A 13,766-nucleotide genomic window follows, 5' to 3' on the forward strand; every position below is an offset into this window, starting at 1 on the left:
TCTATGATGTTGCCCCAGCGATCTCCAACGTTTTTGGCACCAGGGACGTGTTTGGTGGAAGACAGTTTTTCCAAGTATGGGAGAGGGAGAGGGAGGGACAGGAGGCGGAGCTCAGGCAGTAATGCGAGCGGAGCTGTGTGACCCAGTCCTAACAGGCCATGGACGGCTGCTGGTCCACAGCACTAGGGCTGGGGACCCCAGGATTCCCCACAGACCTCACTGGAGACACCATGCCATGCCGTTCCCCAGCTGAACTCAAGAAACTCACAAATCATTTGGCCAAGTTAAATGATGCTGTATCCATGGCTCTCACCTGCTCACCTGTCTTTCATCTCTTTATTCCTAGTGCTGAGAACACCGTGGGTCTTAACAACCACCTTATGAATGCATGTGAATACATGTGTTAGAGGCGGAATGTTTGTGTTCCCCACAATGCACATGTTGAAATCTAATCCATATGATGGTATTTGGAGGTGGAGCCTTTGGAAGGTGATCAGATTTAAATGAGGTCAACAGGGTGGGACCCCCACAATGGCATTCAGGGCTTTTTACAAAAAGGAAGAGACACCAGAATGCTCACCTTCTCCACCACGTGAGGACACAGCTATCTGCAAGCCAGGAAGAGGGCTCTCATTGGGAACCAAACCTGCCAGCAGCTTGATCTTAGACTTGTTGGTCTCCAGACTGCGAAATAAGCCTTTTGTTGTGTAAGCAACCTATTGTCTGATACTTTGTTATAGCTGCCCAAAATGACTAAGACAGCATGTATTGATTAATGCACGAAGGCTTTGGGTCATTTGAGAGCTTTTGTATTTCCCCCTCTAGAGACATCCTATGAGACTCAGTGAAGTTGCAAGAAAAGTACAGGGCTCTTCAGACAGTGCATCAGAGGCCACCCAGCCTGGCCAGAGGGAGACAGGGAGAAGTCTTGAGCTTAGGCCTCCTGATGTCCAGGGCAGAGCCTTTCACAGTCACTACAATGCTTGCCTGGGTGGCAAGTGTCAAATATAATGGAGGAACCGGACCCACTACTGCATGTCAGAGGCCACCAACATAGCCTTTCGCCCAGCTGGGCCCTGGGGCCAGCTTCATTGCCAGAAGCTCTCCATTATACAAGTCACATCCCCTCTCTGACCTCAGTTTCCCCATTTGTACAACATAGACATAAGATCAGAATATCTCAGAGAGTTCTGTCAGCTCTAAAATTTTCCAATTCAGAGACTGACTGGAGAATAGTGATTATAATCAGCATTGTCACCTATCCATTAGCCCCTATAGATGAGTCAAAATATTTGGGGTGAGTAGTTAGGTGTGTAAGAGATTGAATGGGAGTCTCCTTAACAAAGAGAACAGAGGCAAGTTTAAAGATTAATTCTGAATAGGTAGTTTCTTGAATGCACATATCTGTCAAAACTGAGAAGCTGCCCTATAATCAGAGAAAAGCGAAACAGCCCTAAAAGACTCCCTAGGTAAATCCTAGAGCCACCATGGTCCACCAAAATCGGGAATTCCCCCATGGATTTCTAGAGGAAATTAGACACCAGACACTGAGCCATGCCACAGATTCGTTCCCATCATCCCCCAGATATCAATAAAAAACTAAGGGTCCTCCTAGCACAGAAAACTCAAAATCACCCATCTCCCTGGGTCTACAGGGGCAGACAGAGCCACGTCAACAGAAATGAATAAAACTTCACAGGCTCCAACCATCCCAGTCTGCTCATACAGGAGCGCCAACCCCCCACAAAGCTACTGTTGACCAGGTCTCTATCATATGCGCTCCCCAATACCAGAAATAGTTGACTACTGTCAGATGCCACTGCTCTCCCACTCACATCCACCAGGCACCTGCCTGCTGTCCCTTGTAGGGTATCTGTCAGCCACCTCAACACAAGCAGGCTTTCCAGGCGCTGCCTCTCCCCTGGTACAAGTGAGAGAGACCAGGACGCACAGGAATTGCTCCATCCCTCCAGAGACCAAGGGTCCAGCTTATCGTGTCTGCATCCTGTTTCCCTTAGATGAATTTGTTCAAGAATCTCCACAGGCATCATGTAAATGAGTTTCTGACAGCCCGTCCGCCCATGTACCAGGCATGCTTAATTTCTCATTGAGACTCTGGCTATAAAGCTCCCTATCTCTCTGCTCAAACTCTCCAATGGCTCCTTGTGTTTTCAGGTTGAATGTCAGCTCCCTGATGTGGCACACAGGGCCACACGACCTGCCTGGAAGTATCCTGGCACTTGAGGTTCACAGAAGATGAGAGGTGTTCTCTGGGAGGCAGTGCAGTGTGGTGGTTATAGCCCCATGTAGGTATTGAGGGCACGGTCCCAAGAGCTGGTTGGCCACAACAAGTGCTTTGCTTGTTAGGAGGTCCTCCCAAGCAGCATGACTGTATCCCATTGAGCCCTGCAGGGCCTGGGGCCACTCTTGGCCAGCTCAGCGGCTCACCCACCAGCCTCTGAAACAAGGAGCAACCTCCAAAACCCAAGAAATCAGCCCCTGCAGACCTGCAACTTGGGCTAAGACCAAAGCTTGCTTTATCTGTCACCGTGGTGCCTCCATGTGGATCTAACCACATGGCACCCACGATGGATGTATCTCAACTGCACATTCTTCTCGAACTCACCTGACATGTACTTCTGTCACAGTTAGTCCCCTCTTGCGCCAGGTCTGTCCAGTCACGGTTTTCATGATTTTCTTGTCACTCCTCCAAGTCTCATCCACTGGAGAGCGGTGGAAGGGAGGCGACAGGACAATGGCATGCAAGCATCACGAATGTGGTGCCACACAGGACTCTCCTGAGGCTTGAGTTCATGGTGCCGGCCTTCCCATCCATTTATCTGGTCCCTCACACCTCTCTGAAACTCCGATTCTTCATCAGCAAAATAGTTTCACAATACATGCCGTATCAGCTGACTGGGAGGGAAATACGAGCTCATATGTCAGGTCATCCGGGCCCCGGCTACAGGAAACCCCACACTCCACACCTGTGCTGAAAATAGAAAGGGAATACAAGCCACCCATTAACTTTAGATTTTCTTACAGCCTTGTTAAAAATTAAGTAAAAATTAAATGGAATAATATTTTAACCCATTATATCCAAAACATATGATTTCAACATGTAATTAATTTAAAAACCTAATGAGGCATTTCATATTTTTTTCTTCTGTACTAGGTCTTTGAAATACACTTACTATACATCTCAATTGAGATTGGGCACATTTTGGATCCCCAGTTGCTACTTGTGACCATTGAAGGCCACTCTGGACACCACAGCTGAAGTCTGAAGCTGGACTTCGTTCTTCAGACAACGTAGAACCATGATGGATTTGTGCCAGAGGAGTGAAAGGCACACAAAAACAAAAACAAAAAGAGTTGAGGAAGCTTTAGTCTGGACTTGGGGTAGGGGCACAGCTGTTCTGCCTCAGTGGTCCAACCAGTAGGCCAAGAGACAGCAGCTCTATTTTCTGCCTCCTTGGCATTTACACAGACCCTGACAGACAGTCCTTGGTAATTGGGTTGGATGAAACAATCAATCAACAAATCGCTAAAACAGGCAGCTGCCTGGGTCTGCAAAGCAAGTTAAACAGAGGGGTCAAGCCAAGTCTAAGGTCAGAGCTTGGAACTGTGGCAGCAAGATGGGGCACTATGAGAAATAAAGAGGCTGGATGAGAAACTGGGCAGGGGGCAGAGTGGCTCTCCCTGCAGACCAGTGTTCAGCATCACAGGGGCTGCTGAGACTAAATGGCTGGTTAGGGAGAATGTGGAACTGGGAACTGGGGCTCAGAAGACCTAAGTCGCTTGGGCAACAATTGCCAAGTAGCTGGGAGATGTCAGGCCCTTCTGAGCCTCTGGGAGGGCAAAGGTCATAGCAAAGAGGTAAGATGACAGTGAAGGCTTATATACATATCACAATAAAAGAAAAGATTCCAGTTCATGTGGACACCGAGGTCTCAGGTGAATGGAATGGCTGGGAGGTGGGGCTAGAGACGGGAAAAACGGATTGGAGGAGTGAGCGGCAGACTTTAGGCAGCCCGATTGTTACGGCAGCAAGCAGGGCACCTTCCACCAGCGGAGCCCTGGTGAAACCTAAACCATCTGCGTTTCATTATCCAGTCGTGTTCTCAGGGGACCTGGGGTGAGACTGCTTAGCAAAAGCAGCTGCTTTCATTTTAAATAGTTTTAGATCAAAACCAGTGGCATATACGCTCTCTGTGTGACACTGGTAATGAAGAAGAAAGTCTCCCAGCAGCTCAAAAGAAAAAAACATAATGAAAATAAAAGGTTTTGACACTGATCCAGAAGAAGCTTGCTTCTCGATATTCGTGACTTCCGTGAGCATGTGTGTCAAGGACGGAAAATGTCAGGGATAATGAGCTAACAGTATGTGGTCATTCCAGGACGAGAGCATGCTCAGGGAGCTAAGATGGGGACTGTGTGCTTTGGACCCAAAATAATGTCCTGAATTACCCATCCCAGGCGCTCGTGCTGATTACGGAAGTCATCCTTGGGGAAAAGAAACAAACTGCTCAAGGAACAGAAAATGCCCACCCCTCTGATCACAACAATGGATCTCAAAGAACTTGGGTGGGCACTCCCTCCTTTGAGCCTCGCAAGAACTCCTTAAATCAAATTGGCTAAACACCATTAAGCAGGCTTGACAGGTGAGAACACTGAGGCTCAGAGAAATTAAGCAACTTGCTCAAGAACATTAGATTTATTCTGCCATTGCAGGTGAAAAAAAAACAAAACTCAAAAATGGGGGGCTGACAGGCATGACCATAAAAGGCAGGGGTACCTGGCCTGACTGCCAGACCCAAAGACTCTCACACTGCTGGGACTCCCTCCCCCTTTGCCTCTCCTCTCTGCTTGTCTGGCTTCCTTCTCTCGGGCCAGCTGCCTCAGCAGCTCCAAGCTAACATCCTTAGAGTCTCACAACTACTGCGGGAAGAACATCTTGCCTGCCGGCCTCAGTTAGCAGCACCTTGGAGAAGCGCCCTGTCTGACCCGGCGTAGGTCCCGTGCTCATTGCTGGGCCACAGCCGAGGCCATGCCATGGAGAACCACTGCTGGCCCAGCCGGATCAACATGCTTCACCCACTCCCACCTGGGTGTGTTTCTAGACTAAATAAGAACGGTTGCTAGGCAACCAAGAACAGTAGGCTGTACAGTCACTGATAGGAAGGCCACAACGAACCAAGGCCAGAGAGCCAACCTTCTGACCTGGACCACATCCATTATTACCATTTCAACAAGTATATGTCACTTTAGGTAGGGCCTCAATAACCAAACGGATGTGGTCCCTGTCCTGGGCACACAACCCAGTGATAAAGGCAGACAATGAGCAGGTTAACAGATAAGTAATGGCAAATTGTGACAAGTGCTATAAAGGAAACAAACAGGGTGAAGTGACATAGAAAACTAGGAAGCTATTCAGAGAGGACATTCAGAGAAGGTTCTCAGAGGAGGAGCTATTAAGCCATGATCAAGACTGAAAAGGAGCTAGCCAGGGCGAGTTCGAGGAAGACGCTTCCAGCCTCGGGGGGGAGCTGTGTGTGCAATCACCCTGAAGTGGGAAAGTCCCTGTCCTGTGTGGGGGACTAAGCAGAGTCGCTCTGGCATGAGCTGAACCCAGAGGGCGAGGCCACAGTAGAGAGATGGGTCTGCACCCAGAGAGAAGGCAGGATCCACACGCGAGGCCTGCCAGGGCCGGGAAGGGACTCCAGATTTTACTCTGAGGCCCTGCAGGTCATTACAAAGTCTTCAAGCCTCAAAGTACTGTAAAATGATCTATATTTTTAAAAAGTATAAACAGAAACATTGGTTTAAAGGCTGTGATCGCAGTCATCCAGCAAAAGCTGATGTGACTGAAACTACAGCCGTGGTAATAGAAATGGGAGAGCTGGCAAGGTGAGAAGTGCATGTAAGAGGAGGAAAGAGACAGGGCATGTGGGACTGGATGTTCTGTTTGAGGGAGAGGGAAGAGTCACAGAAGACCTCCTAGCTGAACAGTGAGGTCATTTACTGAGGGAGGACAGATGGGAGTTGGAATACGGTGGCAATGAAAAGCTGCGTTTGGGGTAATTAATTTTGAACTGACTATGAGATATCAAAATAGTAAGGGGGCAATTGGATATTTAAATCTGCAGTTCTTCAGAAATTTGGGCTGGTGATAGAAATTTAGAAACTATCAAAATGATTTTATAATCATAACATTGAGGGCATCCATGAGGTTACTTAGGGAGTAACTACAGAGATAAATGAAAAGACCCAAGACTGACTCTTAAGAAACTCAGAACATACAGAGAGGAGAGCCAACAAAAGAGATGGAAGAAGATGATCAGAAAGACGGGCCGGACACTAGGAGAGAATGATCCCACAGACACAGGAGGGGAGAGTGCTTCACGGGAGAGGGAGAGGACCTAGTTGTGTCAAAGCCACTGAGAGGTCAAGTACATAAGGACAGGAGAGTGCCATGAATCTGGCACCATGGAGATCTCAGAGAGCATTGCCAAGAGCCGTTTTGATAAGGGATAATAGCGACATACAGACAGAAGTGGGTTGGAGTGGAAGAGGGCGGGGGAGGGTAGAAAGGGGAGACACAATATCTACACACGCTTTCAGCTTTTGTGAGAGAAGTGGAATAGTACCTGAAAAAGATTCAAAGCCAACGTACATTTTAATAAATTGGAGATAGGTGCAAAGAAGCACTTCTTTTATCTGCTTTATAACTGGGCTGTCTATAGTGGGTTCTCATTTGAACACAGTGTTCACAGGCTCTACAAAGTGTACCCATGACACCAGATGTTTCCCAAGGTCCCTTCCATATCTGTCATTCTAAAATTCTGCAGGAATTCCTTTTTCAAAGGTCAGAGAGAAAATAATCCAAGTCTCGTGCCTTCGTCTACTTGGGCTGCCATATCAAACTACCATCGACTGGGAGGCTTAACAATCAAACCTTTATTTCTCACAGTTCTGAAGGCCAAAATCAAGGGGCCAGCAGAGCTGGTAGCTGGTGAGAGCCTGCCCCCTGGCTCACGGGGGGCCGCTTCTCGGCGTGCCCTCACAGGGTGAAGGCGCAAGAGCGCTCTCTGGAGTCTGTTTTATTTTCTTTTATTTCTCAAAACAACATCAAGAAGTGAGTGCATTTAATCCTACTCCGCTCACAGCAGAGTAAATGGGTAGTGGAAGAACAATTCATGCTGTGTAGCGTGTTTAATAAACTGGCAACAGAAAAACATGGTTAAATAAAAGTAGAGAAATTTTGTCTTTTAAGTATTAGAACCAAGGGCTCCATGATCATCTGGCGTCCGCTCAGTGTTGTCCCCATGGTTAGAAATGTACTGAGGGGAACTCCAGGCATCTTCCTAATTCTTTGTTTAAGGTCCCAGTCAACCATGGCCACGATGTAACATCGGTGCTGACTACTCTGTGCGTAGGTTCCTTTGCGTGTGCACGGTAGTCCTTCAGATCTTGGATCCTTCGTGATCCTTAGAGCCACTCAACACTTCTCCCTCAATTTCTCAGTCTCAGCCGTTACACAGTCAGGTATACAAGGGATACACTTGGCGTAGAGACAATCCATCACTGACTGCACTGAGTCCAGTTTGGCCTTAATGGAAAAGCTGATAAAGTTGGCATCAACCAGGACGTGGTAAGGTGGGCCCAGCTGTGTGTTACATTGGAAGAAGAAGCAGGAAGGGTATTGGGGGCCTTCTCTTTCTTTGAGTGAACTAGGGTCTTTCTTCACGTTTTAGGTTTTAATCCTTTTCTTTAAGCCTCTAATCTCTGAGGCAAAGCATTCGCTTCCTGGTCACTGTTGTCCTTTGTTTCCCCACATTCACGCAGCACTCCTGTTTCTTTCAGAGTCACCCCGGAGCCTCTTTTATAAGCGCGTAAAGCCCATTCAGGAAGGCTCCATCCTCCTGACCTAATCACTTCCCAAAGGTCCCACCTCCTAAACCATCACCCTGGGCATTAGGTTTCAATATAGGAATTTAGGGGAAGAACACAAGCATTCAGTCTATAGAAACTGGCATCCAAGCCAGCTGCTCCTTCTTGTCTTCTCAATTCATTTGGTTATTAATTTATTCATACATTTCCCAACGAGGTGAGCACCACAAGGATAAGGAGTTTTGTTATTGTTCACAGGTACATAGCAGGTGCTCGATAAATATGTTCTAAATGAATACACAAATGGATGGATTCCACAATGAGTCATATAGCGTCTACACATATGGGTTGCATTCAATATTCACTCGGCAAACATGAAGCACCTGATGCGTGCCAGGCCCTGTGCGAAGCACACCTCAGTCAGCTCCTTAAAAAGGGAGAAAAAAGACTCTGTTCAACCTGTCTCACAAGAGCATTACTATGAGACTTAAATGAAAAATATGGACTGGAGAAAAAAAAAAAAAACCTTGCAAATACTAGAGTATCTTAGAAAGGTAAAACATTACTACTAACATGATTTCTGCTCTCAGGAGCCTGCAGTGAAATTGAGGGAATGAAAAAGAAACCCAGGAGGGGGTAAAACCAGCATTTAGCGGACACTAAGTGTGCATCAGGCACTGCGTGCTTTACGGGCCTTCTCTCCCCTGTGACACCCCCACCGCGAGGCGGGCATCATCGCTCCCATGATGAAGATGCGGAGGCTGATGTTTGAGGGGTTAAGTAAATTGCAGAATCTACTCAGATAGAATCAAAATGAATGAAAAGCTAAGTCTGTCTATTTTCAAAACCTTATCCTTTCAAATATATTTTCTTTCACATAAAACTAAATTCTAGCAAGCATTCAGAGTCATGTCCCTGAATACTGGGAATGAGATGGGGAAGAAAGACAGGAACGAGTACTTACAGCATGTTTATTGAACACTAAACTCTATGTATTACATCAATTCTTATTTGTGATATGGAGTCTACTCCATTTTTCAAACTAACACAAATGTCAGCTGAAGTCCCCAGTCCACTGATACTTACCTAAAATTGGGCTCAAGAAGCTCCCCTCATTCTGTGGAAAACCCAATGCTATTTCCAAGATTTTTAAAAATTCTCAATGAGTTCGTGCAAACACAACTCACATATTCACCACATGTACCGTCTCTCCTCATTCGGCTGGGCACCAATCAAGACATAAGATGCAGGCCCTTTTATTTCACCCAAATCACTCACACAGGCATTGAAAAACATGTGGCAGGCTTTGCGCTATGGTTGGGGAAGCAGAGTAGTTGGACATCCCAGCAAAGCAAACAGCTTAAGACCGACTGTCAGATATCCCTGCTCATGATACTCTCTGTTCAGGTGCTTCTAGGGGCTTCTCACTGCCCACCTTTTTCTGGAGGCTCCAGCCTTTCCCTCACGCCAACCATCCCCCCTTATTCTAAATCCCCACCCCTCCCCATCCCCTCATCCATCCACATGGGTCCTGGAGGTGTGGGAGGCTGCAGAGCTCTTACATGACTCCAAGGGATTGGTCAAGGAGTGGCTATCTAATGCATGTTCATCCAGTGAGACCGTTCCCTGGGAATTCTGAAATTCGGACCAGAGGAGTAATCAAGTCCCCTTCTCTGGTCGCAGAAGCTGTAACATATAACTCTCTGGAGGTGCTGACTGCCATGTTTTAGAAGATGAAGAATGTTACTTGCAGGAAGAAAATGAAGCATAAAAATGAAAAGGAGTCAAGAAGAGCAATAAGAAGAGATGAAGAGGTAGAGAGACCGTCATGGTGATGTCCAAGAGGCTCGTTGGGAGTTCCCGGAGCCCAGCTACTGACACATTCCTGCTCATCGGTTCCCTGTCTCGGGCCCTTGCCTCTGGCAGCAGGAACTGTGAGCAGAGTCGGGGCGCTGGTGTTCCCCCGGTCCTCCACCAGCCTTGTGCATAACGACAGCAGTAGACAAATGTATCCCTCTCCCCCAGCCAAATTATGCCAATCATGTCAAAAGGCAGAATCAGCTCTGGGTGGAGAACTAGGCAAACAGGGCCACCCTGCCAAATTCTGAGGAAAGCAAAGGCACATTTTAATGTTTTCCATCAGGCGCCCCTACCCTGCCCGAGGGAGGGTCAAGAGTCAGGTTCTTATCACTCCCCTGCCACCAGCTAGCCACTGCGAAGGCCTTATCTGCCATCAATGATACACCAAAGGAAACAGAGTCTCAAGAAATTTAAAGAACTTGCCCAAGTCACAAGTACAAAGCAGAACAGGATTCGATCCCTGTGTTTCACTAACACGCTCTTGGGACAGAAATGCAGACCGGGAGAGCAGGGCTGGGGATGGGGCTGGGAGAAACCCATCTGCCAGGGCTTTCCAGCTCTCTGCCTTTTTCCTTACTGTTATTCCTTTCTCTCCTGCCTCTTTTTGTCACCTCCTACCATCCCTTTCTTCCTCCTCCTTTCTTCTCCTCTAAGACATCTGGGGCTCCAACCAGTGCGGGGGGACACAGGTATCTCACTCTGACTGCTGACCATCCCTCCCTCTGAGCCTGTCAGGAGACCTTGACCACTGGCTCATCCTGAAGAACAGGACAATCCTCATGCAGAGGTCACTGTGTTTCCCTCAGGACAGGTCACCACAGAGAAAATTCTGAGTGAGAAACGATAGGGCCTGGAGAGAGGGCAGCACTCAGCTCTCCCCAGTCCTCAAATGGCCTTCCCTGGTTTCCTCTGGGTCCTCTCTCTTTTCATTCTTTAACAAGCAAAAGCCAGCCCTGACCAGTGCAGCTCAGTTGGTTGGGAGAGGTCCTGCAAAGCTAAAAGGTCACAGGTTTGATTCTCAGTCAGGGCACGTGCCTGGGTCGCAGTGTTCGGTCCCCAGCCAGGAAACGTGAAAAAGGCAACCAATTGATGTTTCTCTCCTTCTCTTTCTCCCTCCCTTCTTCTGTTTTTAAAAATAAACAAATGAAATCTGAAAAAAAAAAAAGCAAAAGCTACACCACAGCCTACTACCTACTAAACAAAACAGTTATTCTTCATCCTGCACACCAACCACAATCCCAGCTTCTATCATGGTTCCCACAGGGGCAATCTGCGTGACCTTTGAAAAGTCGCTTAAGAAAACAAGAAAAAGTCAAAAAGTGTGTGCATGGCTGTATGCTGGTACAAAGGAAAAAGACCATGATGAAATGCATTAAAATGTTCCTCAGGGGGGAATTAAGTAATGTCTTCCTTAGATTTTTCTGTGTTCCCCACTGTTTGTACAATGAGGCTGCATTACTTTAATAATTAGAGAGTCCCTCACTGAGTTTCTCTGGGCTTCAGTCTCCAAGGGCATTGAGCGTGGATCGCACCTGCCCTGCTTCTGCCACGGTGCTACCTTCAGAATGATGAGATAATGCCCAAAGCTCCTTGGTCCGCATCACCAGCTGAGGTTACAAACACGAGCATGTTTCCTCCATTTCTCCAATTAATCACTTGAGCAGCTTCAAGCCCTTGTTATTAAATAACACAGTGTTGGCCCTCTCAGGCCCCTGCCTTGTAGCACTGAAAACACAGAATGAATGAACAAGCAAAACAGAACAGAAACAAACTCATAGACACAGAGAATAAATGGATGAGATGCAAGATGAAAGTAGGTAGGAGGATAGGCGGAAAAGGTAAAGGGGAATAAGAAGTACAAACTGTCAGTTATGAAATAAGTCAAATAAGTCACAGGGATGTAAAGTACAGCATAGAGAATAGAGTCAATAATCATAATATGGTGATAGATGGTTACCCAGTTTATTATGATGATCACTGTGGAAGATGTATAAATATCTAATCACTATGTTGTACACCAGAAACTAATATAATATTGTATGTCAACAATAATTTTAAAATAGATTTTAAAAAGAAGAAGGAACTCCCACTCTTTGTGACAGCATGGATGGAAAGGAGAGCATTACGCTAAGTGAAATAAGCCAGACAGTGAAAGACAAATACCATATGATCTCACCTGTAAGTGAAACCTAATCAACAAAACAAACAAATGGGCAAAAAAATACCAAAGACATGGAAATAAATAACAAACTGACAGTGACCAGAGGAGGATGGGGGATAACAAGGGAAAGAAGAGGGACATGTACAAAGGACCCACAGACAAGGACAATGAGGTGGGGATTGTCTTTGGGAACAGAGTTTGGATGGGACAGGGGAGAGCAATGGGAAAAACTGTAACTGAACAACAGTTAAAAGAAATAAATTTTTTTAAAAAGATGAATGAGTTCCATTGTAAGCAACAGAAACTCCAACGTATAATGCCTTACACAAAGAGAGTATATTTCACTCCCATAATAAAATAATCCAAAGTTAGACAGTCCAGGGCTGGAACACTGCTCAGGGATGTCCTCAAAGTTCCACACTCCTGGCTCAGCATCCTTAGTTTGTGATTCATTCTTGGGGGTCCCAGAAAATATGCTTTCTCTCCAGGCAGGAAGAGGGAAGAACAAAGGGCAAAGAGATTTAGTCTTGTCACTTGGAATGGCAATTCTGCCTACATTGTATTGGCTAGAGCTAGATCACATGACCACCTCTAGCGGCAAGGGACCCGGGAAGTTGAGTTCACTCTTCACCCTTTATAGTAAAGAAAAGCAAGTTATAAGTCATTTTTAGTTATGCAGTCCTCTGAGTCTACCACACCACTGGAGTAAATTCAGCCCAAGGGCTTCAGTTCCACTTCTGAAGGCCAGGTGGGATGAGAACTGGAATGTCTGGCCTGTCTACAAGGGAGCCCCAGTTTTTGTTTGTCACTGAGTGTGTTGCTGCCTTGCAGGATTATCATAAACAGCTGGTCCCACACAGTCAGTTGACCATTGTCCTCAGCAGAGGTGATGCTGTTATTGTGCCAGTTCCCTACACAAGCCATGGGAACACCTGTGCCTGTTGCGGTCACTTAGGTAACACCGATGTGTGCACCGCACTCCTCAGTTATAACCTTGACAGAAGGGAGGCTGTGTCATGAAGGGCTGCTCACCTCGGCCACTACTCATGTCAGAAATGGCTCCTCTGTGATACCTTAGACCCTTCTTTTGAGCCTGGGTCACCAGTCCAGACTCTCCAGAGGATGTCACTGTTCTTATTGGAAGACCTCAGATTAGATCATCCCGATCCATCAGAAAAGGTCTAGTCCAGCTGAACCTCTTAATGGTGGTGACCAGAATCTCAATGCCTTCCCTACAGCAGAGTCTCTGGCCCCAATGTAAATTGTCTTACCTTTACTCTGAATACAAATCAGCTCTGAATGCAAGAAGCATTGATAGGGCTCATCTCCAATAGACCACATCAGACCCTATTCTGCCCTTTCACCAGGTCGCTGGCAGACTTATGCTTACGCTACTAAAAGGACCCATATTAGGGGCTCGTCCTGAACATAAATCTGCGCCAATGTTATTTGTTGTGAACACCTAGATAAAGAAAAAAGTATGCTAAAAATATGTTGTACTCCCCTGGATGCAGCTGCTGCTTCCAGCAGACAAAAGTGGTTTAAGACAGGAGGGGCCCTAAGGCTTTCAGGTCTGCAATGAGGTAGACTCTGGGGCCATCCTCAGAGAAACAGCAGGAATGCTGGGGAGCATATCACAAAGATTCTCTCACGCTCTCAGTTGAACTCACACAAGAAGAAAGAGAAATCTCCAGGGCCCAGAAACAGAGGCACTCAAAACCAAAGAGGCAAGCATGTTAGCTACCTTATGGCTGCTTTGGGGGGCTTAGTTCTGTTTGTTTATTTAGTTTTTATTGAGGTAAAATTAGCATATAGTAAAGGGCACAATTCTTACCTGTAGAGCTTAACAAAT

At 46.7% G+C, this 13,766-nt stretch overlaps 1 pseudogene; it reads right to left on the reverse strand.

The window, feature by feature from the left end:
* Positions 1–7,271: 7,271 nt before the first annotated feature.
* LOC129088119 (rRNA-processing protein FCF1 homolog) lies at positions 7,272–9,368 on the reverse strand (annotated as a pseudogene).
* Positions 9,369–13,766: the final 4,398 nt, after the last annotated feature.

This window comes from Pteronotus mesoamericanus, unplaced genomic scaffold, assembly GCF_021234165.1.
Source record: "Pteronotus mesoamericanus isolate MK-2021 breed Mesoamerican mustached bat unplaced genomic scaffold, CSHL_Meso_final scaffold_54, whole genome shotgun sequence".
NCBI classification, from domain to species: Eukaryota; Metazoa; Chordata; class Mammalia; order Chiroptera; family Mormoopidae; genus Pteronotus; species Pteronotus mesoamericanus.